Genomic DNA, 27472 nt, shown 5'->3' on the forward strand with positions numbered 1-27472 from the left:
AACTATTCAAGCAACAAAATTCTATAAAATAAATGCCAGACTGAAATGGTTCCTGAGATTCATACAACAGACTAAAAGCACATGAAGATGGTAACCCAGCAGAGTCATGGTCCAATGACTCAAAGAATACAAGAATACAACTGTGTTTATATGTGTTCCTATGTATTTACATGCAATTCACTTGTCATATCAATTGGCATGATTATAACAAATGATTTTAATATTTCATTGAAGACAATAAAATGCTAACTATAATGAAGGGTACATCGCTTGATTATGTAGTTTTACAATTTCAAGTTGGGTGTTTGTTTACAAAGGCAGTTTAATGTATGTGCATGTGTGTGTTAGCAATGATGAAGAAAAGAAATTAACAAACAATATAACGAGAAGAATGGTATGTAATTAAGGCTCAAGGCCAGAAAAAGGACCCCCCACCCTGGACTGATACTTTTATTTTATTGACACTAGAGAGATGAAAAAGTAAAGTTGATCTTGACAGGATTTGAACCCAGAACCCAGAATGTAAACAGCTATAACAAATGTTGCACAGCATTTTTTCCCCAGTAAAGAAGAAGAAGAAGAAGGGAAAGAAGAAGGAGAAAAAGAAGAAGAAGAAGAAGGCAGTAGTAGTAGTAAATACCCCTGGAAGAAAACAGGGACTCTTAATGAATAAGGAATGAATTAAGAACAAACAAATTTATGGTAAGAATGCTGAAAAGTGAAAGGGAAAAAAATTCAACAGATGCTTACCCTCTTGTGGTAGAATAATAATAATAATAATAATGATAAAGTTTGTTTCTTTTTAGGTCTCTTTTTAATTGCACTTTTCTTTTTTACACCCCTTTTTTAACCCCTTAAATTTTTTTTTTTAAATTACCAGCCAGGTATGACTTTTTCCTCTGATTAAAAAACATATTCCGGACAACTTCCTTTGATTATTTCCAGTATAATCCTGAGAATAGGATTGGAAAAGAAAACTGATAAAAACCTAAGTGCCAAGTGACGTGGGTGGACATAGCCGGATGTGACATGATGTGTTGTGACGCTATAGAATCCCAGGACAGTAAAAAATATGGAAGAATGTCATTTTTTACTTTAACAAGTCATCCTTTAATGGACCAGTTAAAATTATCAGGATGTTCGTTGGTATCACTCCTTCCCACTTAGTATATACGTAAACCACAAACTTTCTTCTGCTTCGAAATCTCTTCTCTCTCCACAACATTCTCTGCCTCTTCCTTTCTCCACTAAATTCCCTGCCTCCTCTCTCTTCCGTTCTGGATATTTATAGTTCTAGCAAGAGTTGTTTTACCAGGAGGTAAGGCAATATCTTAAAAAAAATAATAGCAATATTTCTTTTATTACCCCCACCAGGGACACAAGATATTGGGGGAGTAGGTGATGATAGCTTCAAATCTCAAAGTGCTTGTGTGTGTGTGTATATATGTGTGTGTGAAAGGGGGGACCTCTACAACCTTTCCTGACAAAAATCCTCAGTGCAGAGAAGAGAAACAAACAATTTTCAACTCCTTCCACAGAAAAGCAACAGTATAGCTAATAGCTATGTAAATAGCAGTAGACACTGCCCACTTTTGACCTTTTCCTGTCTAAGTACTTGTCACTTGCTGACCATCTGAGTTAAGAAACATTTTTTTTGTTCTGTTTTTTCTTCTTCCTCTTTCCTGCATGTTGACCCATCCTTACTTGACTGTAGAAAGAAGATAAATTTGGAATCAACACCAATCCCCCTCCACCCTCATGCCTCCAGCACCACTGTCATTAGTGTTGTAATTTTGTTTGTCAACCACCAATTTCGGAAGGACTTATCCTTATTGCTGATGTTATTGTTATGAAGTCATTACTGTTTAACTGTAGTAGTAGTAGTAGTAGTAGGAGGAGGAGGAGGAGGAGGAAAAGAAGAAGGAAAAGAAGAAGAAGAAGAAGAAGGAAAAGAAGAAGAAGGAAAAGAAGAAGAAGAAGAAGTTGTTGTTGTTGTTAGTGTTGCCTCTTTAGTTAAAAAGTTAGTACTGATGAAGCAGAACTATTATCAACCCTCAACATCACATCTTTTTCCAACAACGACATTATAACAAAGTGCCCTTTTCTACAGCCAATAGGGAATGATTAGAGGGAGATTTGGATGCTATTTCTAGCAGACTGAATGACCATGTAAAAAATCCCTTATTGGCTTTATAGTAGTAGCAGTAGTAGTGATGGTTGTGATGATAGTAGTAGCAGTAGTAGTGATGGTTGTGATGATAGTAGTATTAGTAGGAGGAGGAGGAGGAGGTTAATACTGAAGTTATTAATGATTAATTATATCAATTATACCATACTGTCAATTATCATCATCATTTAACGTCCGCTTTCCATGCTAGCATGGGTTGGACGATTTGACTGAGGACTGGCGAACCAGACTCCAATCTGATCTGGCAGAGTTTCTACAGCTGGATGCCCTTCCTAACACCAGCCACTCCGAGAGTGTTGTGGGTGCTTTTACATGCCACTGGCATGAGGGCCAGTTTGGTGGTACTGGCAACGGCCACGCCCAAATGGTGCTTTTTATGTGCCACCTGCACAGGAGCCAGTCCAGCGGCACTGGCAACAACCTCACACGAATGTTTTTACATGTGCCACCAGTACAAGTGCCAGTAAGGCGTCACAGGTAACGATCATGCTCGAATGGGGCTTTTTACGTGCCATCGGTATGGAGGCCAGCTTGTTGCTCTGGCAACGATCACACTCATACGGTACTCTTAGCGCTCCACTAGCACGGATGCCAGTCATCGAATTTTATTTTGATTTTGATTTCACTTGCCTCAACAGGTCTTCGCAAGCAGAATTTAGTGTCCAATGGAGGAAAGTTACGCATAAGTGGGCTGGTTACACCCCTGGCATAGGCCACAAGGTTATGGTCTCACTTGAACTTGCCGAGTCTTCTCAAGCACAGCATATTTCCAAAGGTCCCGGTCACTAGTCATTGCATCGGTGAGGCCCAGTGTTTGAAGGTCATGCTTCATCACCTCATCCCAGGTCTTCCTGGGTCTACCTCTTTCACAGGTTCCCTCAACCGCTAGGGTGTGGCACTTTTTCACACAGCTATCCACATCCATTCTCGCCACATTGCCATACCAGCGCAGTCATCTCTCTTGCATACCACATCTGATGCTTCTTAGGTTCAACTTTTCTCTCAAGGTACTTACACTCTGTCGAGTATGCACACTAGCCAGATGCTCTTTTGACTGCAAACCCATTCAACAATGTAGTGAAAATACAACTATTTTGTTTTGAGTCGAGGCAAACTGGAAAAATCAGTGATATGTACTGTGGTCAAGAAGAGCTCAAGACAATGGCCAAAGTAAGATTTGAACATTGTGGTCAGTAGACCTACAATGTTAACCTCACAATAGCTAAGGTCTCTGATATCAAAATGTAAAGAGTCAGAACAAATACCACTAGGTATCACCTAGTGGTATTTGTTTTGATTAAGGCGGCGAGCTGGCAGAAACGTTAGCACACCGGGCGAAATGCATAGCCGTATTTCATCTGCCACTACGTTCTGAGTTCAAATTCCGCCGAAGTCGACTTTGCCTTTCATCCTTTCGGGGTCGATAAATTAAGTACCAGTTCCGCACTGGGGTCGATGTAATCGACATAATCCATTTGTCTGTTCTTGTTTGTCCCCTCTGTGTTTAGCCCCTTGTGGGTAATAAAGAAATAGGTATTTGTTCTAATGACACTAACAATTTTGTCAACCTACCGTCTTAAACCGGTACTTTAGTTTATTGACATCCTAGTAGGATGAAAAGCAAAGTTGACCTTGGCAGGATTTGAACTTATGAGTATAAAGATCCAGAACAACTGGAAGGCAGTTAGTCTGATGCTTTAACAATTCTCACAATCTGCTGCCTGTATGGCTAGATCGTTAAAAAAAATATAAAACAATCAAGACAAAACCTTTAATTATACAAAATGCTCTTATGTGTATAATGTACAAAGCAACTTTTGAAACAATATAGTCAATTGTAAAGTTTTGAGATTGTGTTATGGTTTCCATGACAATTCTACAAAACACTGTTAAGTGGTTGGTGAAAAAAACCAACACGGAGTAGACAGGTCCCTTGTTTTGAGGACATGACAAACCCTCTAGTGCTGGTGTCATAACAGAATATGCTTAGTACACTCTGCAAAGCAGTTGGTGATAAAAAGAGCATTTAGTTTGTAGAAATCATACTAAAAAGAAAACATATGAGTGAGACGTGGTCTTCTGATTTCTCTGGGAGAGCAGGAACTTAACAGTTTGGCAAAAGAGACCGATAGAATAAATACTAGGCTTACAAAGAATAAGTCCTGGGGTCGATTTGTTTGACTGAAGGCGGTGCTCCAGCATGGCCACAGTCAGATGACTGAAACAAGCAAAAGAATAAAAGAATAAATGTATGTATGTATGTGTACTTGGCAACCTCAATCTGTCCCTTTCCTTTTTTCTCTCTCTTTCTCATCCCTCCCTAATTCTTCAATTCCTCTATCCACTACCTCTCTCCTCTCCTTCCACGTAACTGGTGTTCGGCCAAGCCTGACCTTTCTTTCTTGGACTACCATCCATGCAGCATCTTTCGTATTTCTTCCCATGACTTTACATCCCATGTATTTACACCCCTGTAACTTAGTGGTTCAGCAAAAGACATTGATAGAACAAGTATTAGGCTTTGAACAATATAAGTCCTAGAGTTGATTTATTCGACTAAAACCCTTCAAGGTGGTGCCCCAGCATGGCTGCAGTAAAAATGACTAAGGCAAGTAGAAAGAAAGAAAGAGAGAGAGAGATCATTGTTGTTTATGTTGTTGTTAGTGTGAAGTCAGTGGGATGGGCTCAGTCAGTTTCCTTTTCTCCTCTTGACAGACAATCAGGCATTTTCATATAAAACATTACGTCAGTAAACAATGACTATTGTTCCCAATAATGATGAGAAGTTACCAAATTTAACAACGTATTTCTTACTAATGTTAATAACTTTTTCTTCTACATTTCTTTTTTTGTCCTTCAAATTTTATCATCATCATCATCATCATCATTTAGCATCCGTTTTCCATGCTAGTATGGGTTGGACGGTTCAACTGGGGTCTGTGAACCGTCCAACCCATACTAGCATGGAAAACGGACGCTAAATGATGATGATGATAAAATTTGAAGGACAAAAAAAAAATAATCTTTTCTACTGGAGGCCTCAAATTTGGGGGTAGGGGACTTAGTTGACTATATTGACCCCAGTGCTTCACTGGTACTTAATTTATTGACCCTGAAAGGATGAAAGGCAAAGTCGATCTCCAGGTACGGAAGCCAGTTGGCTGCTCTGGCAATGATCACGCTTGGATGGTGCTCTTGGCACCCTACTAGCATGGGCACAACTGCCAGTAAGGCGACACTGGTAATGATCACGCTCGAATGGTGCCTTTTAAGTGTCACTGGCACGGAAGCCAGTTAGCCGCTCTGTTAATGATCACACTCGTATGGTGCTCTTTGCACCCTGCTAGCACGGACGCCAGTCATCGAATTTGATTTTGATCGATTTCACTTCCCTCAACAGGTAAATTCAATGCTACTGGAACCATCAAAGGAGAGAAGGACAAAACAACCTGCCTTTTAACATGAGTGTAAAATTAGAGGGAGATTCAGCTGCTATTTCCAGTAGGTTAAGCAACCACATAGAAGCTTCTGAAATTGGCTTGTCTATATAATGTTGAAATGGTAACTCAGAAGCAGAGTGCCAATATGAACTTGAACCATAACGATGTTGGCTAAACTTCTTATATCTTACTGGGATCAATAAGACAGAACAGCCATAAATAGTGAAATGTCCCATGGGGTGAGGAGAGACCCCAAGAGCTACTTCCGAATCCTAATTGTGGTTGGTGTCTGATAAACAGAGAGGGAGAGAGAAATATTGTTTACTTTGAGATTTATCAGAGATGCCCATACATGCCATTATCACCATTAATTTAATGTTTATTTTCCATGCCTTTATGAGTTGAATAAACACACACACACACACACCACACACACACAGTCACACACACATATATACTCATGTCTTATCTGCTGAGGCGAGGTGCTGGTATATAGACCATTTACACAATTTACTTCCAAGTGGGGTGCAATGTAAATACTGACACCTCAAAGCAGCTCCGGTACATTAGAAGGAAAAAATACAACTACACACACAGACATCTTGTAGTAAATTTATTAAGAGTACACATACTGTTGAATAAATATTTCAATTTTTTGGCTGCCACCGCTTTACCAAAGTTATGAACTAAGGCAGTAATAATATCATTATCCGTAGAAGTAGAAGTATATTCAGATTTTAGGTTCAAAAGTTTTAAAAATAAGGGGTCAATAAATCCCCAATTTTTTTTTAAGGTGTCACATTGCAAATGCTTAGCAGAGGAATTTTGCTTAGATGTGTTCTTTCTTTCTTTTTACTTTTTTTTTTTTGTCAATTACATATCTAATTTCCCTACCCATTCTTGGGAGAGAGAAGTTTTCAAATTTTGATAACGAAGGAAAAGAAGAAACAAAATGAAAGAAAACAAAAAACAAAATGAAGGAACAGGAAAAAGAAAGATATTTTTCCTCTCGCTAGCTATCTCATAAAATTGGTACCAGCTTTTCAACAGAAGCTGCAGGAAAAATGTAAGATAAAAAGAATTTGAACATGTGATGATGTGGTCGGTGGCTGTGTTACTTAACATTACTGTCGCTTATCCTGTAAACTTATTGTTTACAGTGCTCAAGTACAATACATATAAGGCAGCAAGCTGGCAGAAACGTTAGCACGCTGGGCAAAATGCATAGCTGTATTTCGTCTGCCGTTATGTTCTGAGTTCAAATTTCGCCAAGGTTGACTTTGCCTTTCATCCTTTCGGAGTCGATGTAATCAACTTAATCCGTTTGTCTGTCCTTGTTTGTCCTCTCTGTGTTTAGCCCCATATGAGTAGTAAAGAAATAGGTATTTCATCTGCCACTACGTTCTGAGTTCAAATTCCACCGAGGTCGACTTTGCTTTTCATCCTTGGGTTCGATAAATTAAGTACCAGTTACGCACTGGGGTCAATGTACTCAACTTAATCCGTTTGTCTGTCCTTGCTTGTCCTCTCTGTGTTTAGCCCCTTGTGGGTAGTAAAGAAATAGGTATTTCATCTGCCACTACGTTCTGAGTTCAAATTCCACCGAGGTCGACTTTGCTTTTCATCCTTTCGGGTTCGATAAATTAAGTACCAGTCACGCACTGGGGTCAATGTACTCAACTTAATCCGTTTGTCTGTCCTTGCTTGTCCTCTCTGTGTTTAGCCCCTTGTGGGTAGTAAAGAAATAGGTATTTCATCTGCCTTTACATTCTGAGTTCAAATTCTGCCGAAGTCGACTTTGCCTTTCATCCTTTCAGAGTCGATAAATTAAGTACCAGTTATGCACTGGGGTCGATATAATCGACTTAATCCGTTTGTCTGTCCTTGTTTGTCCTCTCTGTGTTTAGCCCCTTGTGGGTAGTAAAGAAATAGGTACAATACATTTCATCAGAAGAACATAAACAATCAAAAGAAACACTGCAAAGCCTTAATTCCGATGCCCTAATGCTTCTGTCAGCCTGCTACTTCATTATTCCTTTTGTGTCCTTTTTTTGTGGGGTAAAGAAGGTTGGATAAGACCTCTTGGGGCAGTATTCTATGATTCCGTGCCTTTCCTGATGCCAATCTTTATTTGCTTTTCAAGTAAGATATTCCCACAGGTCTTTGCACATTGAATCACTATACAAGTGGTACCAAAATGAGGACATGTACATACACACAATATATGCATGGGTGTATGAGTATATATATATATATATATATATATATATATATTCACACATTTATGTGTGTGTTCATATATATATATATATATATTATATATATATATATATATAAATATATTAAATTAGAGATAAAACCACTATTAGGCAAATCCTGTAAGTTTGGATTTACTCCCTAATATTATATATATATATATATATATATATATATATATATATAAATATCGTATACATTAAAACACATCAAGAGGCTTCCAAATAGGAAAGCCTTGTGCTAGAAAGACCAGTAGAAAAGTCAAACCACTAATTAGGGATAAATTCTCGAAAGGAATGAAAATTGAAAACGTTTACCATCTTATATATATATTTATATAATTCTTATTACCCTAATGTTATTTATTATATTTATATATATATATATATATAAACACACTCATATATATATGTATATATACATACACACATATGCACACGCAAGAACACAATCTGGGTTTAAAATTTACTGCTACAGCTGCTTTCATAGCATTTCATCAATGTATTTTTAGCTTACATCACAGCAAAAATCACCATCCCCAGGTAAAATTTTAAACACATGTATAAAATTTTACTTGAGGATGGTGGAATTTTGTTGTAATGAAATCTTAGAATGAAGCAATAAAATGCTAGTGAAACAGCTGTAGTAAATTTTAAACCTCACTTGTGTTCTTCTTTTATACATATGCCACACCTGGAACCAATCCTGGGCTGGCTCTATGGTTTATATTGGATTTGGTACCAGTGTGTGTGTGTGTGTGTGTGTGTGTGTGTATGTACACATATATACATACCTGCTGTATATGTGGTCTGATCAATAAGTATCCAGACTGCTGCTATAGTAATGAAGCTAAATCACAAAGAGTAAAACTGCTTCGCACAGACTGACCTTGAATTTTGCTGCTCATGCACACTAAGTTTTAATGTTCTAGCTCGTATCCGCTATTTACAGCAGTGCTTGGAGGGAAGGTGTGTAGCGTGTGATTGTCACACTGACCATGACAGTGAAAGCTGAACAGAGAATCTGCATTAAATTTTGCCAAAAGCTTGGCAATACCTACTAAGACGCCGACACAAAGTTTTCAAAAAGTTTTCATCTTTCTAGACACAATCAAGGAGATCTTGTGCAACTGAAACCCAAGTGTCCTTTCAGTCAGCTGAAAGCAGTTTTGGCACAAACTTGGCAGACACGCATCTTATACTCAAATCTTCAGTGATAATGGACTGAACTTAACCGTAACTAATCTGCATATCCTCTGATAACTCACGGATGATAATTTGATGATTATCCCCTCACAGCTGCTTGCACACCTGTGATGTCTTCTCAGTTCTGCTGGTTGTGGATCTCTCAGAACGTTTGACAATATGAACATTTTTGTGGTCATCTTGGAAACATCTTATTTCTTTACTACCCACAAGGGGATACACACAGAGGGGATAAACCAGGACAGACAAACGGATTAAGTTGATTATATTGACCCCAGTGCGTAACTGGTACTTATTTAATCGACCCTGAAAGGATGAAAGGCAAAGTCAACCTCGGCGGAATTTGAACTCAGAACGTAGTGGCAGACGAAATACCTATTTCTTTACTACCTACAAGGGGCTAAACACAGAGAGGACAAACAAGGACAGGCAAACGGATTAAGTCGATTATATCGACCCCAGTGCGTAACAGGTACTTATTTAATCAACCCCGAAAGGATGAAAGGCAAAGTCGACCTCGGTGGAATTTGAACTCAGAATGTAACAGCAGACTAAATACTGCTAAGCATTTTGCCCGGCGTGCTAATATTTCTGCCAGCTCACCGCCCTATCTTCTTGGAAACATCTGAACCACTCGTACACTTGTGTGTGGCTCATATACTCCTCTCTATACACTTTCTCCTCTCGATACACTTTGCATAGGCCTCTCAGCAAGTATCATCATGACAACTTTCTCTGTCATGGTCAATGTGATGATCACACACTACACACCTTCCTTTCAAGCACTGCTGTAAACAGCAGAAGTGAGCTGGAATGTTAAAACTTAGTGCACATGCACAGCAAAGTTTAAGGTCAATCTTTGCAAAGTAGCTTCACTCAGCATGCTTTAGTTTTGTTACTAGGGCAACAGTACAGATACTTAATTATCAGCCCTCATACTAACAACAAATTACATTTAATAGCTGTTCTAGCCAATCCAGGCATCCTACTTGTTGATATGTCTAGATTCTAATGAATCTATCCATCCATCCACCTACTCTGTGAACTGGTTGGCATAAGGAAGGACATCCAGCTATAAAAACCATGCCAAAGCAGACAGTAGGGCCTGATGCAGTCCTCTGCCAAACCACTGAACCCATACTAGCATGGAAAATGGATGTTTAATAGTGATAATGATATATACATACATCATCATCATTTAACGTCCGCTTTCCATGCTAGCATGGGTTGGACGATTTGACTGAGGTCTGGCGAACCAGACTCCAATCTGATCTGGCAGAGTTTCTACAGCTGGATGTCCTTCCTAATGCCAACCACTCTGAGAGTGTAGTGGGTGCTTTTACGTGCCACTGGCACGAGGGCCAGTTTGGTGGTACTGGCAGTGGCCATGCCCAAATGGTGCTTTTTACATGCTACCTGCACAGGAGCCAGTCCAGCGGCACTGGCAACGACCTCGCTTGGATGTTTCACATGTCACCAGCACAGGTGTGAGTGAGTAAGGCAACATATATATTTATGTTGGATTAGCTTCCAGAAAGCTACCGCCTCTCAAATTTTGCTTGTAAGGCATTGGCCAACCAAGACTATAATGTAAGACTTGGCCAAGGTGGCATAGGATTGAATCTAAAGACTGCATGATTGTGGAGTCAACACCTTAATCACACAGTGATGCCGTCATCTTTTTGCCAAAACGTAATTGCAATAAGTAAATAACTATTTAATTAGATATGAGAATAACTGTAACAGAAAAATGTATAATGAGTAGAATATATAATTGATATTTCAGGTGCTTGTATTTTGTCTCTATTAATAGGATAAGTAATAGCTGTAGCTAGTTAATGCAAATGAAGAGGAGAAACCTCTTTATACTAAAATAATGAGGATGTGGACAGTTAATCAAAATACAATTTATTGAATAAAAATAGTTGACCGAAAAAGCAACTGATAGAAGTAACAGTCACTTGAATCTACAACTAAATTCAATTACAGAAAATATTTAAGATATTTTCTTCCTAAAAGTTATATTGTCACATTCTAATGTGTCTGGGGAGAGTGATTTTCTTTTTGTGCCTTATTATGTAACACACTCACTGGTAAAATTTCCATGTTTTTCTTATTTTTATTGTCCTAAAATTTTTGAGTCAAAACTATTGAAAATTTTAGTACAATAAAAATAAGAAAAATGTGGAATTTTTACTGGTGTGTGTGTTACATAATAAGACACAAAAAGAAAATTACTCTCCCCAGACACAATAGAATATGCTTCAACACACGAACTCATATAAAGAATCTTGCAAACCAAATCCAAAAACGAAATATATTGTCACATTTTTAACATTAAAATATAAAAATTTTACAGAGAATTAAAATGATTATTTTCATTCTCCCCTTTACAGTATCAAGTGAACCCAAATATAGAGCTACCAAATTCAATATTAAAAGACAACTTGACTGGTCTATCACAAGCTAATGAGTTAACTGCAAATAATCCAAGAACAGATTTTGGAAACAAGGATTTCAAAGAGAAGTTCAATCCTTAAACTAGCTAGGTTCTCAGCAGTAAATATTGAAAAGGGAAAAAAATTCTGTTACAAACTTCATGGCTTCACAGAGACAGTAGTTAATCTTGGTTTTTGTAGTATTAAGCAGATTGCCAAATTTAATTGTTTGAACACTAACAGGGATCTATGACAAATAAGTTTCCAAGAAGTTCTGCTACCAATTTCTAAAAATTAAATGAAACGAGTGGCTGTGTGGTAAGTAGCTTGCTGACCAACCACATGGTTCTGGGTTCAGTCCCACTGCGTGGCATCTTGGGCAAGTGTCTTCTGCTATAGCCCCGGGCCGACCAATGCCTTGTGAGTGGATTTGGTAGACAGAAACTGAAAGAAGCTTGTCGTATATATGTATATATGTGTGTTTGTGTGTGTGCGTGTTTGTCCCCCCTAGCATTGCTTGACAACCGATGCTGGTGTGTTTACGTCCCCGTCACTTAGCGGTTTGGCAAAAGAGAATGATAGAATAAGTACTGGGCTTACAAAGAATAAGTCCCGGGGTCGATTTGCTAGACTAAAGGCGGTGCTCCAGCATGGCCGCAGTCAAATGACTGAAACAAGTAAAAGAGTAAAAAGAGTAAAAGAGGAGGTGTCCTTTTGTCAAAATGACAACAAAATGCCCACCCTGATGAAAGATTGCAGTTGAATTCAATTCAATTTATGAGTTCAAATTTCAATAATCCCAAACATATTTCTAACATTTATGACTTCATCATCATCATTGTTTAACGTTCGCTTTCCATGCTAGCATGGGTTGGATGTATGACTGAGGGCTGGCCAACCAGATGGCTGCACCAGGCTTCAATCTTGATCTGGCAGAGTTTCTACAGCTGGATGCCCTTCCTAACGCCAACCACTCCAAGAATGTAATGTGTGCTTTTACGTGCCACTGGCACAGGGCCAGTCAGGTGGCACTGGCAACAACCTCGCTCAAATCTTTTACACATGCCACTGGTGCGGGTGCCAGTAGAACGACGCTGGTAACGATCACGCTAGAATGGTGCCTTTTAAGTGCCACTGGCACGAAAGCCGGTTAGCCGCTCTGTCAAACTGATAAAAGAAGTAATGATAGGAAACTGGAACTATTCCATTTTTCTTATGCTGAAACCAAATTGGTAAGTTTTGTTTCTTGTCCTCTTTATCAGATTTTAAAAATTATTTTTGACAATTAGAATATGGTAAGTTGTTATATTATACCTCTCCAATATAAGTGTGAGATCTTGTGCTAATGTCATAAGTGAATATTTATATGTGTGCAGAGAAGTTATTAGTAAACCAATTTTCAATTTATGATTGAACACAAATAAATGAAAGCTTATTCCATTGCTAATTTCTTTGAAGGGTCTAAGAACACTATAGAATATCGTTCACAAATTTACTCAGGACATGGCCGATGCCAGCGCTGCCGTGACTGGCTTCTGTGTGTGCTGGTGGCACATAAAAAGCACCAACCATTCGTGGCCATTGCCAGTCTACCCTGGCACGTAAAAAGCACCATCCGTATGTGGCCGATGCCAGCGCCGCTTTGACTGGCTTCCGTGCCGGTGGCACATAAAAAGCACCAACCAATCGTGGCCGTTACCAGCCTCCCCTGGCACCTGTGCTGGTGGCACGTAAAAAGCACCCACTACACTCATGGAGTGGTTGGCATTAGGAAGGGCATCCAGCTGTAGAAACACTGCCAGATCAGACTGGAGCCTGGTGCAGCCTCCTGGCTTCCCAGACCCCGGTCGAACTGTCCAACCCATGCCAGCATGGAAAACAGACGTTAAATGATGATGATGATGATGATGATAAGCTTGAAAACTTGTATTTAAGAAAGCAATGTCATGTTGCACATGTAGCCATATTTGCAGGTGCTGTCATACTAGATTTAATACTTCGTGACACAAGTAAAGCGTAATAAAATACTGCATATCTTTGAGATATACTGTATGATATGTGTAGCAAGCTATTAGACAAAGAAGAAAAAAATTTAAACTGTAAAGCTATGGTTTAACTTGTGCTCGTGGTACATAAGGGAACCCAGAAAAGAACCAATTAGTGAAGCACTTTTAGAAATCATATCAACAGGATTTTCAAGTCAAAAATAATATCATCTTGATTTGGATTATGGTTTATCAAAATCTCATACATACCCCAGGGGCACATGCTGATAGTATTCCCTTAGATAAGGAAAAAAAAAAGTTTGGCATCCGGTTCTATTTCTTTCTTTCATACTTATTTTCTTATTTATTATTATTTTTTTTTGTTCATTTCATTTTTGTGATATATTTATTTACTGTGAAGATATGATATAGTTTAAAAGCTTTGGCTAGCTTGTTATTAGATAGTTTTTGTTTGAGAAACATGATCTGAATCAAGGGTTCCAAACAAGAAATTAGGTAATTTAAAAAATGAGAGTTGCTCTTTATTAGACGTAGGTCAGCAGTAAATAAGCAAATTTATGATCAAAAGTATAAAGTATTTCAGCAATGACCACCCTGTCCTCACCACCACACAACTAATACGAATTTTAACTAATAACATCTTAGATATCATTTTAAAGAAATATAATTACCTTCTACAAATGATATATTTTAATGATATATTTTAAAGTGTGTGTACGTGTGGTAGAGAAAGTGTAAAAGGGAGGTCTTCTTGTATCATTAATAACTATAGAGTTCTTGGCCAACCAACAAAGGAGCTTCTGCTTAACCAGTCAACTTACATAACACTGAAGCCTCCTATGTGGTCACTTGCTTTGTTAGAAATAATAACCAACCCCACTCTCCTTCAAAACATACTGCTATCTATCTTAAGGAGACAGGATTATGTAGTTTTAGATACCCTTAAGAAAGAAAGGATGGAGATCATGGTTGAAACACATTCAGTCATAAAAACAACACCCAAAGACATGGCTTGCAGGTGAATATATTTTGTTTTAGGGTCAAAATCTGAATTACAAACACGCAGGCATCTTATGTAAATACTTGAGAAATACAAGACGGTGCGGCGCCATCCGATCATGGCCATTGCCGGCGCCGCCCTGTCTGGCCTCCGTGCCGGTGGCACGTAAAAGCACCATCCGTTCGTGTCCGCTGCCAGCCTCGCCTGGCCCCCGTGCCAGTGGCATGTAAAAGCACCATCCGCTCGTGTCCGTTGCCAGCCTTGCCTGGCCCCCGTTCCGGTGGCACGTAAAAGCACCATCCGTTCGTGGCCGTTTGCCAGCTCCATCTGGCACCTGTGCGGGTGGCACGTAAAAAGCACCCACTACACTCACGGAGTGGTTGGCGTTAGGAAGGGCATCCAGCCGTAGAAACACTGCCAGATCTGACTGAAGCCTGATGCAGCCTTCCGGCTTCACAGACCCCAGTTGAACCGTCCAACCCATGCTAGCATGGAAAGCGGACGCTAAATGATGATGATGATGATACAAGGTAACCAGTGGAAGTGGAGAAGATGAGATGAGAAGGAGGTTCTTCTATAACAACCATTGTATTTAGTGGCATAAACAATATGAAAAACCAACTGTGTTGGTATGGGAAATTATAGAAGTTGAACGAAATGTGGAGACAGAGAGGTCAGACTGCTTTGTCACACTCCTAGTGTATATTTCCTATTACACACACACACACACACACACACACTCACACACACACTCACATGTACACACACACACACACATGCACACACACACAAACATGCACACACACACACACTCACATACACACTCACATGCACACACACACACACACACACACACACACACACACACACACACACACATGCACCAACATTTGGGTGGTACTCATTTTCAGCTAGTGTGAAATAATGTCTTACTGTCACAGGATACTGCACAGTTCAGGTATAGCACCTTTGTTGAACAGCATGGTTTTCCTGGCATGCAAAATGATGCTAACACCAGTGAAGCCCCTAGCAAAGGAAAGCACCTGTAAAAAGAGATACATTGGCTGTTCTGGGAACTCATTCAAACAATGCCTTTCCAACTACAGATCCTCCTTCAGGATATTGCAAAGGAGATTCATCATGTCATTAGCCAGCCATGTATGGTAGCTAATAGACAATGGGGTTCCATACAGAATATCATGGAGAATTCAAGAGAATCCAGGCCCCTACATGAACGGGATCAACCGCTGTAAATTACGGATAGTGAAATGGATAAGAATCCTAAAGGATTCCCTCAAACCAGGAAACATCCTGAACTCCAGAATGGAGGTCTTTGGACTGCGCTTACAATTCAGGAAATTCCTGCTAGCGTATTGGAACCCATTGGATAACAGGGCCACTGGCGATCAATAACCAAAGGAACACAACCCCCTTTGTTGACATTGAATAATGTGGTCATTTCCTCCTCCATATTCTAGAGAGGCCCTTAGCCAACAGGGTTTGGGATCTGATGATATGCCATGTCAAGTCCTTTATGGATGCGAAATCCCCATAGGTAATCCCATAAACTGGTCTTATCTAACTTTAATATATATACATATATATATGTATGATGGACTCTCCTATTGATGATGTATGAATGTTCAGCTTCTGTTGAATAACCTGCACAAATGATTTGTTCAGTGACCAAATTTATGTACTGTACATTAGCTCACTCCCTCCAAGTTGACATTGCCTAAACAGGTGGACAGTGTGTCATGTTGAAGTGATCACATGTTTTTGTTCTTTGATGACCAAAATGGTTTCTCTCTGATGTAATTGCTTTCTGTTTTTTTATGCTATTGCCTGAAATAACTATTTTGTATTATAGTCTTGCCCTGAAGATATACATGGGTTAAAACAATAGTTTAACACCAAATAGTCATCACAGGAAGGCAAAAATATAATTACATATATAAAATGGATTAATTTACTTAATTACTTAATCACCAAATTGGCTTCAAATGTTTGTGGTGCAGAGAGTGTGATTACGTATGTAAGTATCATACTTTTTTAAAATATTTGTTGATAATACCAGAGAATCTACAAACAAGCTAACTTTGTCATTAGTTCATATTTTTGTAAGTTTAGTACAATGGACTAGCTGTCATTGACCGATTTGAAAACTCAGAGAATTAATAGTAACATCACAGAGCGACTTATTCAACCTACTCATTTATCATGAAGCTAGAGAAACAGATTTCTAAAGAGGAAATTAGTATTATTTAGATTCCATCTTTGGTGCTGACACTGGCAATCACCATTCTCTTTGTGAAAAAGCCATCAAAAATTTAAATCAAAAGTCAAGTACCTTGTTACATTCATTGAAAAATATTGAACAAAATCAAATTAATTTATCTCTTTTGCAAAAGTTGCTCTTATTCAACGACGGTGCAAATTGTCAAAATCTTTGAGAAGAATCTGTACAGTACATATGCAGTAATTTTAGGCATTTTCCTTCTTTTCTTCCTAACAGCACAATGCAGGATTATCAAATATACACAAGATGAGATAGAACAGAGGAATGATTTTGAATTAGCTGTCATCAGTGAATTGTTCAAAGTTGCAATTCAGGCTCTTTGCAAAATGATAAAATTGATCTTCCACGGTTCAACATATGCAGTCAAATGGTTACAGAAAAGAGCATCTCTGTAGTGTGCAGGGATCAAATTGATAACAGCCACTATGGTACGCTGTTATATATAAACAATCATGAGCATAAGGGAAATGGACTGAGGAAATAAACATCCACAAGACAGTAGATATAAAAAAAAAAAGAATGTAATGGTAAGAAAAGAGAAGAAAGTGGAGGAGGTGAAAAATATGGTTGCAAAAATGAGGGAGTATGGGAGGAAATCAAGAGAAATGGTATGTGATAGAAGGCGGCGAGCTGGCAGAACCGTTAGCACGCCGGGCAAAATGCTTTGCGTTATTTCGTCTGCCGTTACGTTCTGAGTTCAAATTCTGCCGAGGTCGACTTTGCCTTTCATCCTTTCGGGATCGATTAAATAAGTACCAGTTACGCACTGGGGTCGATATAATTGACAATCTGTTTGTCAGTCCTTGTTTGTCCTCTCTGTGTTTAGCCCCTTGTGGGTAGTAAAGAAATAGGTAATTTGTCTGCCGCTACGTTCTGAGTTCAAATTCCACTGAGGCCAACTTTGCCTTTCATCCTTTCGGGGTCGATTAAATAAGTACCAGTTACGCACTGGGGTCGATATAATCGACTTAATCCGTTTGTCAGTCCTTGTTTGTCCTCTCTGTGTTTAGCCCCTTATGGGTAGTAAAGAAATAGGTATGTGATAGATATTGCAGAGAAAGAAGAGCATGGCCCAGTTTGCTTAATTTGTAATGAATATATGAGGAATGAATAAATGAAGTCTGCTCAATTAAAATGATATTTTGATATAAATTGTGCTTCCTATGCAGGAAAATCTGTGTAATTTTTTGAAATGGTACTGAAACCTTCAAAAGTATAAAACAAATACTGGTTCAAGAAAAATACTGAAGAGCATTATACAAAATCCTCACACATGATTACAACAGATAAGAAACTATACATGCTTGGCAAATAGTGTTGCCAGTGGTTGGTAGAATCACAGAAATTATTTATGAGATGACCAATGTGAAGAAAACAAGAAAAATATGAATCTTGTAATTCAATTGGATAAATCAACTGCCATTACAAATGCAGCTCCTCTATTGGTATTTGTCAGGTAATGTTGATCACTAGACAGATGTAAAACAGGTAAAGATGTCCCCCTCCCCCCAGTGGACCACTTTTTTTAAGGAAGTGTATCTGGAATCGGAGTATTTACCAATGACACAGCAACAATGATACACAATTACAAGCTCAAAAGAGATCTTAATCATGAAGTTTTACTGGCTAAAAATATTTCTTCAGAGGTGATCGTTAACAACGTCGCTTCACTGGCACCTGTGTCGGTGGCACGTGTAAAAAGATTCGAGCGAGGTCATTGCCAGTACCGCCTGACTGGCCCCCGTGCCGGTGGTACGTAAAAAGCACCCACTACACTCTCGGAGTGGTTGGCTTTAGGAAGGGCATCCAGCTGTAGAAACTCTGCCAAATCAAGATTGGAGCCTGGTGCAGCCATCTGGTTCGCCAGCCCTCAGTCAAAATCGTCCAACACATGCTAGCATGGAAAGCGGACGTTAAACAACAACGACGATGATATAGTTAGAATAGTTAAATGAAAATTATTAAACAATTCCCAACATTTACATCTGAATGCAACCTTCTTTGAACATGTAAACTTCATCATGAAGTTCTTCTCTAACTTCCACCTCCTTGGGTTCCCCCTTTTGCCATAAATATACTAGAATTTAAAATGGGGGTAGTATTAAGTTATTTGGTTACTATGAAAATACTTCCCAACTGGTGGCCAGTGAGTAATAGAGGAATTTGAGATGTGTTATCAACGTAATTACCACACCCTTTTATATTATATTAGACACTAAGTACTTGCAACACACTGCGTGATCTGATACGTTATTGTTGCATAACCTCAATATAGTTTTGAAATTAAAAGTTGAATCATGCTAATTGTATGTGTATGTATGTATGTATGTATATATATATATATATATAATATATATATATATATATATATATATATATATAATATATATATATATATATATATATATATAAGTGAAAAAATAAAAATATATGCATACATACAAACATATATGTACGTACCTACATCTACATGTATATATACATGCATATATAAATAATTATACGTGAGTACAGGACATCACATATATATATATATATTGTTTTATCTTTTGTTTTACTTGTTTCAGTCATTTGACTGCGGCCATGCTGGAGCACCGCCTTTAGTCGAGCAACTCGACCCCGGGACTTATTCTTTTGTAAGCCCAGTACTTACTCTATCGGTCTCTTTTGCCGAACCGCTAAGTAACGGGGACATAAACACACCAGCATCGGTTGTCAAGCAATGCTAGGGGGACAAACACAGATACACAAACACACACACGCATATATATACATATATACGACGGGTTTCTTTCAGTTTCCATCTACCAAATCCACTCACAAGGCTTTGGTCGGCCCGGGGCTATAGCAGAAGACACTTGCCCAAGATGCCACGCAGTGGGACTGAACCTGGAACCATGTGGTTGGTAAACAAGCTACTTACCACACAGCCACTCCTGCGCCTATATATATGTGTGTGTGTGTGTGTGTGTGTGAATATACATACAAAATAGCACATGCATAGCTGAATGGTCTAAAAGTTAATTGCACTATGCAGCATTTTAAGCATGTATTTAATTATAGTTTTGTTTAGACTAAAGCTTTATGAATAAAAATTGATAGAAACTGTGTGGAAAAATTTTGAGTGATATGTACCTCTAATTCAAATGGTCAGCTTTATCAAATAAGGTAGCATAAGACTACCTGAAGATTATGTTAAACACATAAAGTGTCAATGGAATACTCAGTCACTTACACCATAATTTACTGAGTAGGCTCAGGTGTGATGTGGTAACGAAGGCGACGCGGTACTGAAATTCTTCAAGTGTAGAAAATCCTGGTTTCACAATGGTAAAACCATTGTCTGGGTGTAGCAAAGAGTAAACTATACTCTTTTACTTGTTTCAGTCATTTGACTGCGGCCATGCTGGAGCACCGCCTTTAGTCGAGCAAATCGACCCCGGGACTTATTCTTTTGTAAGCTCAGTACTTATTCTATCGGTCTCTTTTTGCCGAACCGCTAAGTGACGGGGACGTAAACACACCAGCATCGGTTGTCAAGCAATGCTAGGGAGACAAATACAGACACACAAACACACACACACACACACACACACACACACACATATATATATATCCATATATACGACAGGCTTCTTTCAGTTTCCATCTACCAAATCCACTCACAAGGCATTGGTCGGCCCGGGGCTATAGCAGAAGACACTTGCCCAAGGTGCCACGCGGTGAGACTGAACTCGGAACCATGTGGTTGGTTAGCAAGCTACTTACCACACAGCCACTCATGTGCCTATACTTCAAATAATAAGACAAAGAAACGCTTTAACACATCTTTAATGATTTGCTACAATTGTTTCTGAACCAATTCTGTTTGCAATGACAGTTTATGCAATATTCAAACTGAAAATTTAAATAATGTTTGCAGTTTTAGGCGTTAGAATGGCACTTCCTCAGATTTGCATCAAAGCTGTGTTCTTACATTGTGTGTCTTCCAGACACTGCTATTTTGCTAATAACAGGAGGAAAGAAAAAGTAAATACAAGTATGGTTAGAGGATGAAAAATTGGTAAAAAGATCAAAGGCGGCAAGCTGGCAGAATCGTTACCACGCCGGGCAAAATATTTAGTGGCATTTGGTTTGTCCTTACGTTCTGAGTTAAAAAATTAAGCTGAGGTCAACTTTAAACACTACACTCACGAAGTGGTTGGCGTTAGGAAGGGCATCTAGCTGTAGAAACACTGCCAGATCAGACTGGAGCCTGGTGCAGCCTCCTGGCTTCCCAGACCCCGGTCAAACGGTCCAATCTGTGCTAGCATGGAAAACGGACGTTAAACGATGATGATGATTATCATGTAGGAAGAAGAAGAATGGTGGTGGGGTCTCTAAGAACATTAGTAAATGAGGAAGAGATAATATATAGTAAATCAGTGTACCTGGACTAAAGATTTCCAGAATGGTCAGTTAGTACATGTTAGTTTTGAATGACATTCAAAGCTAACAGAGTTCATAAATTTCTTAACCACTATTCAGTTAAATTCTAAATTCTTGGTTTCTGCCTGAACTGTTTAAGCCACGCCCAGCCTCCCTATCAACTTTACCCCTCTTTTTTCTTTTCTCTTTATATTTCCTATTTCTTTATTGCCCACAAGGGGCTAAACATAGAGGGGACAGACAAAGGGATGAAGTCGATTACATCAACCCCAGTGCGTAACTGGTACTTAATTTATCGACCCTGAAAGGACGAAAGGCAAAGTCGACCTCAGCAGAATTTGAACTCAGAGCGTAACAGCTGACGAAATACGGCTACACATTTCACCCGGCGTGCTAACGTTTCCGCCAGCTCGCCTCTCTTTATGTTTCCGCATGTCATATTCTGTGGTGACCAGAATCCTTCTGCTGGCCAGCATATGGTTTATGGCATTCTCCTACCATCCACATCATCCCCTATCCCTACTACACACACCACAAGTATCATAATTTTTATTTCTTCTCATTGTGTTTTCACTAGAAAGTACTCTGGCAATTAGTGTTGTCATTGTTATCAATTTCATCCCTCTTTTTCTTTTGTCTGCTTAATGTTGTGGGAAATAATTTTTCACACATAAAATGAAATTGGGTACTGGTGATGATGGTTGCACTGACTGGCCATTCTGAGAATCTTTAGTTTAAATACACTGAAGCACTATATTGTCTATAAGCCATTTAAGAAACACACAAAAACCATTTTTGTGTGTTTCTTAAATGGCTTATAGACACCTTCCACGCTGCAATTATTTTCATTCCAGCACAAGATCTCAGATCAAGTCACTCACTATGCAAGTACATCTCCATAACTATATTGTCTTTTGCCTGTTTTTTAATGTTCTTAGCCCAATAATAATAATAATAATAATAATGAAATTATTGTATACAGTGCTCAGTTGCACCACAACTTGTCAAAAAGTGCATATAAATTATTATGAGAGTATTGAAGAGATGCATGCATACTGCGGTTTCGTCAGACTATTCATTGCTTTGAATATATATATACTTTTCTGTGTGTGTGTGTGTATGTGTACACACACATCTGCACTTACTTTTCACCCCCATTCCCAGTTGTAAACATTTGACTTCATTTCGCCAGCATTAAGAGTCATAAATAAAGTATGACCATCACTTCTTCCCACATCCCCTCCTCTCCTATAAATTCGAGACTTGTGACAACGCAAACAATCATTATTCAATTACATTGAAAACATACAATACACACATACTTGCACATATACAGATATATACATTACTACATCGCTATATGGTTGCAACTGCCTCGAATCTCACTGAACTGGGTCATTATATGTTTCACTCATGCAAAGAATTTGTCTTCTTTAAACCAAAGTTGTTTTTAACCTCAGCTGATGGTGCAGACGTCACATTATCCTAAATTCTCATGAAATGACTGTTTAGTAAAATTATATAAATTAGAATATCACAGCTTTAATAAAAATGACAGCTGCATTTAAAACAATGAAATGAGTAACAGAGGGAGCCTCGATGCAGCTGGTCAGCCAATAAGAAATAACAGCTTAATTTCTGCTCAAATCACACCCTACTGTTTTAGAAAGGAAATGAAACATTAGATAATGGAGACAGGATATAACGCCTCCGATCATAGAATTTCTCATTCAGATGTTGATCCTGACAACAACAAAAAAGCAACACACACACACTCTTAATAGATGAGAAAAATAACATTAACATTCATTTGTTATACATTTTCTCTGCCTTAACCTTCTTCCCATGGAATCTCACTACAATCAGCTGGCAAATTCAAATGTTACCATCTTTGATCTGTCATCTGTTCTTTCAGAAGCCACTTCTCATGTATTTCTTGCCAATCAGCAGCAGGTTTTGTTTTATGCTCACCAATCAGTTCAATTTTTAACTGAAACTATACACTGGATATTTATATAACACTTTATATATACATACATACATATGTGTATATATATATATTATTTTTATTTATCTAGTTTCAGCTCACTAGCTGTGGCCATATATACATATATTATATTAAATTAGAGATAAAACCACTATTAGGCAAATCATAGATATATAGGGAGAGTTCATGAAAAAACAAAAGATGAAGACAGGTGGTGTACAAAACAAACAGATGGATTAGTATAACGCTCAGGAATAGAAAAAAGTCTTTTACGTTTCGAGCCTACGCTCTTCTACAGAAAGGGACACAGAAAAAACAAGGAGAGAAAAAAAATGTGTGTAGTGGCTAACGATCAGACTAGAGAAAACAGAGTAAGGACATCCAGAGAAGGAAGAGACGACAAAGGGAAAGACCAGAAAATACAGGAAAGTTTAGAAAGTATAAAAATAAAGTAATGATATTAATAACAGTATATACACACATACACACACACACACACACACATATATATATATATATATATATATATATCTTGTTTGTAGAAATACACAAATTCAGAGGAGAAACACACCCTAAGATGTAGAGTAGTTACACCATAAACCAGCCTTCCCTATTATCTATAAATATAAAAATGAGAATTCGTGTCTGTCTGTCTGTATGTGAGCATCACTAAAACTCGAGAACTACCCATCTGATTTCATTCAAATTTTACAAATATATTATTTACAGTCCATAGAGTGTGATGATTCAAAAAATTCCAACTTCTTGTCTAATGTGAGCCTGAAGCAATCTCTTAGACTGTTTTGGTATTACACGTCAAAAGTGAAACAATAACATCTCTATTGTAATGTGAGATAATAGTTTCAGTTGTAATAGTTTCATTTCAATACTTTCACTCTGTATATAATATATAATATATACATAGTGAAACTATTAAAAGTGAAACTTATCTCACATTATATAAATATATATGTGTGTGTGTGTGTGTGTATGTTGCTCTCTCTATATATATAAATACAAAATAGGACAAGAATGCAAAACATCCAGATAGTTAGGTGATACAAGAAAGGGACAACAAAACATCCAGAGAGACGATACAAAGAAAACAAGGACAGGTCATTTGGAATTTTCTTTCCTCAGTCGAGTTCCAGATTATCTTTGCAATTTCAGCTGGTTATATTCGAGATTGCTCCAATCTGGCCAGCCCCAAGGAAAAACTAAGCTAAGAGCATTAGATTCATTGGAAGAAAGGAGTGAATGTATATGAAAACAAGTATACGAAACACATGTTTGCACACAGGCATACATGTGCATACACACACACACACAGTGAGAGAGTGAGGAAGAGAGAGAGAGAGCTAATCAATGTTATGTGTCCACCAGCTAAGGTCAATAATCATATCCTGTGCTCGTAATCAAAGCAATTTTGCTAGTTTAACCAATCTATATAACACAGATACCATGGTCATGCTGACTGCTACTAGAAGAAGCAGGTACAAGTTGGAATTTAGAGGAGATTAACAGGCTGTCAATCCAGAACTTAACTTTAAACCAGATTTCATCATCATCATCATCATCATTGCTGCCACCATTGCCCCTGGTGACACCACCACCACTAACATCATCATCACACTTGCCACTACTTTCACCAACACCCTTATCATCATCTCTATATTGGTAAGAAAATCTGTTTTAAGTACATGGAAATAATTGTCAGTGCATAGAAACCTATGATGGAAGAATAATGAGTTTTTAATTCTTCTAATTTATATTAATTAATATTCTTGGTCTTAAAACTTACTCTTACAAAAAATAGGTTCTTAGACACTTCGTTAGTGAGTGACTTCAAATATGGATTCAGGCAAAATTTCACCAATAGACATAGGTTTCTCCTGTGTGTGTGTGTGTGTGTGTGTGTGTGTGTGTGTGTGTGTGTGTGTGTGTGTGTGTGTGCGTGTTAGAAATAGCAGCTAAATCTCTGTCTAATCACATTTAAATATTTTGAAAAAACAAAAGGAAAGATGGAAAGAAGGTCACATTATATAATTTAATCTTAGATATTTGTAAGCCTGGGAAAAAAAAGATAGGCCTTGTTATTCCAGCTGTATATATATAATAGCTGGTAATGCAACCTTGATCCTACACTGAAATTCTCACACTTATATATCAACCCTGGCAGAGAGGTTGACCTATTGGAAATAGCAGTCAAATTCCCATCAAATTACACTTCATTGGAAATGCATTTTGGACAATGTAGTATACTAAACTTGAAATTGAATATAGATGAGATGTTCATGGTTGGACTGCTTTTAGTCATAGTTCTACCTGATCAGGGCTAACCAGAGGCTAAATAACAACAACATACCAAGCCATTAGTACTTCTATGACAACAACTGTAAAAATATTTATAATGAAGCTGCAACCACCAAGTTATGTATAAACTTCAAAAAGGCTCTTACTAGAGTACAAGATAGGTCTTGAAGAGAAATTGATATGCAGAATATATTTATTTTCTATATTTTTCTGTGATATGTTTTTAAACTGCTAAAATTATGTTTCAAATGAAAGCTTGTCATTGGCCTGCATTGAAATTGCAGTTGCACGAGGTTGCTGCATCACGTTGCTTAAAAAAACAAACTGTAAGTCATAGTAATAGTAAAATAAAGGAGGGAAAAAAAAATTATTCTTTAAATGACTTAAAAATAGATTCTATCTTTCAAAAACCAAAAATATTACAAGCTATCAGCTTTCACTAAAGAAAAACAACAAATTAATTACATTTTTCTTTTCATTTATTTATATATTTTAGGCATTTTTTTTTTGTAAAAAAAACCCCCAACTTTTTTGATAAAATATCAAACATGAAGTGTTTTAGAAAAAAGGAAGTTAGACAGAGAGGAAAGATTAGAAAAAAACGAAGTAATAAGAAGAAATAGGGTGTGTGTAAAAAGAAAGCAAATTTAGCTGATCAAGAGAAATATGAGAACTTAAATTTCAACAAATGTGTGAGACAGAATGTTATTTTATTCTGTGAAAGGTACAGGATATTGATATACCATTAGAATTAATGGTGATAAACTTCTAGACACAGATTTTTAAACATGTAGTTAAGTTAATTACATTTTTTCATTTATTTATATATTACTAATTTTTGTAAAAAAAAAAGAGAAAAAAAAAAGCATTTTAAAAAAAGGAAGTATTCATTGTGTTTTGAGAGTTTCTGCCTATCAATTTCAGTCATAAGGTGTTGGTTGGTTGACACTTGCCCAAGGTATGCTGTACAGAGGGATGTAACTGGAAGCCAAATGAAGAAGGTGCGATGTAGATGAAGAATATTTGAAGGAGAATATTCCTCATGTCGTCAACCAGGAGAATTCATCTACGAAGCAATTGCCCCAGCTCCTCTTCAGGGTTGGCGAAAGTGATGTGGTGGACAACGAAAAACCTGGCTGATGACAGTCAAGGCTGATCTGGTACCCAACCTAGGCCTCCATATTTACGGCGTTCACCGCTGGAATAAAGAGTGGTTGGAGATCACGTGGTTGTTAGCCTCAAATCGCCAGGTCTGGTCGGCGTTTGTGAGAGATGCAGCATTGAGGATGAATGAAGCCAGCTCAACCCACCCCGGGTGAATGCTGCCTCAAGTCAAGTCAAGTGAAGCCAAATGGTTATGAAGTGAACTACATGCCTTTGCTTCTCTGTATATCAGAATGCATGAATGTATAGAAGGGTGGATGGATAGATGGATGGATGCATGAAAGCTATTAACTCTTCTGGCCATTAACAGTTTCTCTTTCCGAGTGAAGATGTGTGCAGTAATGAGAGCTGATGTGACAGAGAATAGTGACAAATGGAGAGACGCTGTATTAAAAGTGACCTAGCTAACAACATGTCATCTTGGAAAAATGGATGCAAAACAATGACGTTGATGATAATGATATATGTATATATATATATATATATATATATATATATATAAATGGATAAATGAATTATCCTTTGTTTAGCGTTAACATGGAAAATTCAATAAACAGTTACCAGGGTAGCTTCAACTCCATTTATTTACTTATATATATATATATTATATATATATATATATATTATTTCAGAACTCATTTCTCTTTCCGTCTTTCATACTACATACACATCTATATACATGGGAAAGATGTAATTAGATCAGTTTGAGAGTTATATCTTACAAATGAGACAGCACAGGCTCAATACA

At 37.8% G+C, this 27472-nt stretch overlaps 1 protein-coding gene and 1 long non-coding RNA gene across 4 annotated transcripts in view; both read right to left on the reverse strand.

The window, feature by feature from the left end:
- Positions 1-27472, reverse strand: part of LOC115212855 (puratrophin-1-like) — a 402149-nt gene that overhangs the window by 70410 nt on the left and 304267 nt on the right. The window lies entirely within an intron of this gene.
- Positions 878-27164, reverse strand: LOC118763811. Its single transcript, XR_004999560.1, has 3 exons — positions 26693-27164; positions 17619-17621; positions 878-890 (listed from the first exon to the last, which is right to left on the reverse strand). It is a non-coding gene; the product is annotated as an uncharacterized LOC118763811 (long non-coding RNA).

This window comes from Octopus sinensis, linkage group LG6 (assembly GCF_006345805.1).
Source record: "Octopus sinensis linkage group LG6, ASM634580v1, whole genome shotgun sequence".
NCBI classification, from domain to species: Eukaryota; Metazoa; Mollusca; class Cephalopoda; order Octopoda; family Octopodidae; genus Octopus; species Octopus sinensis.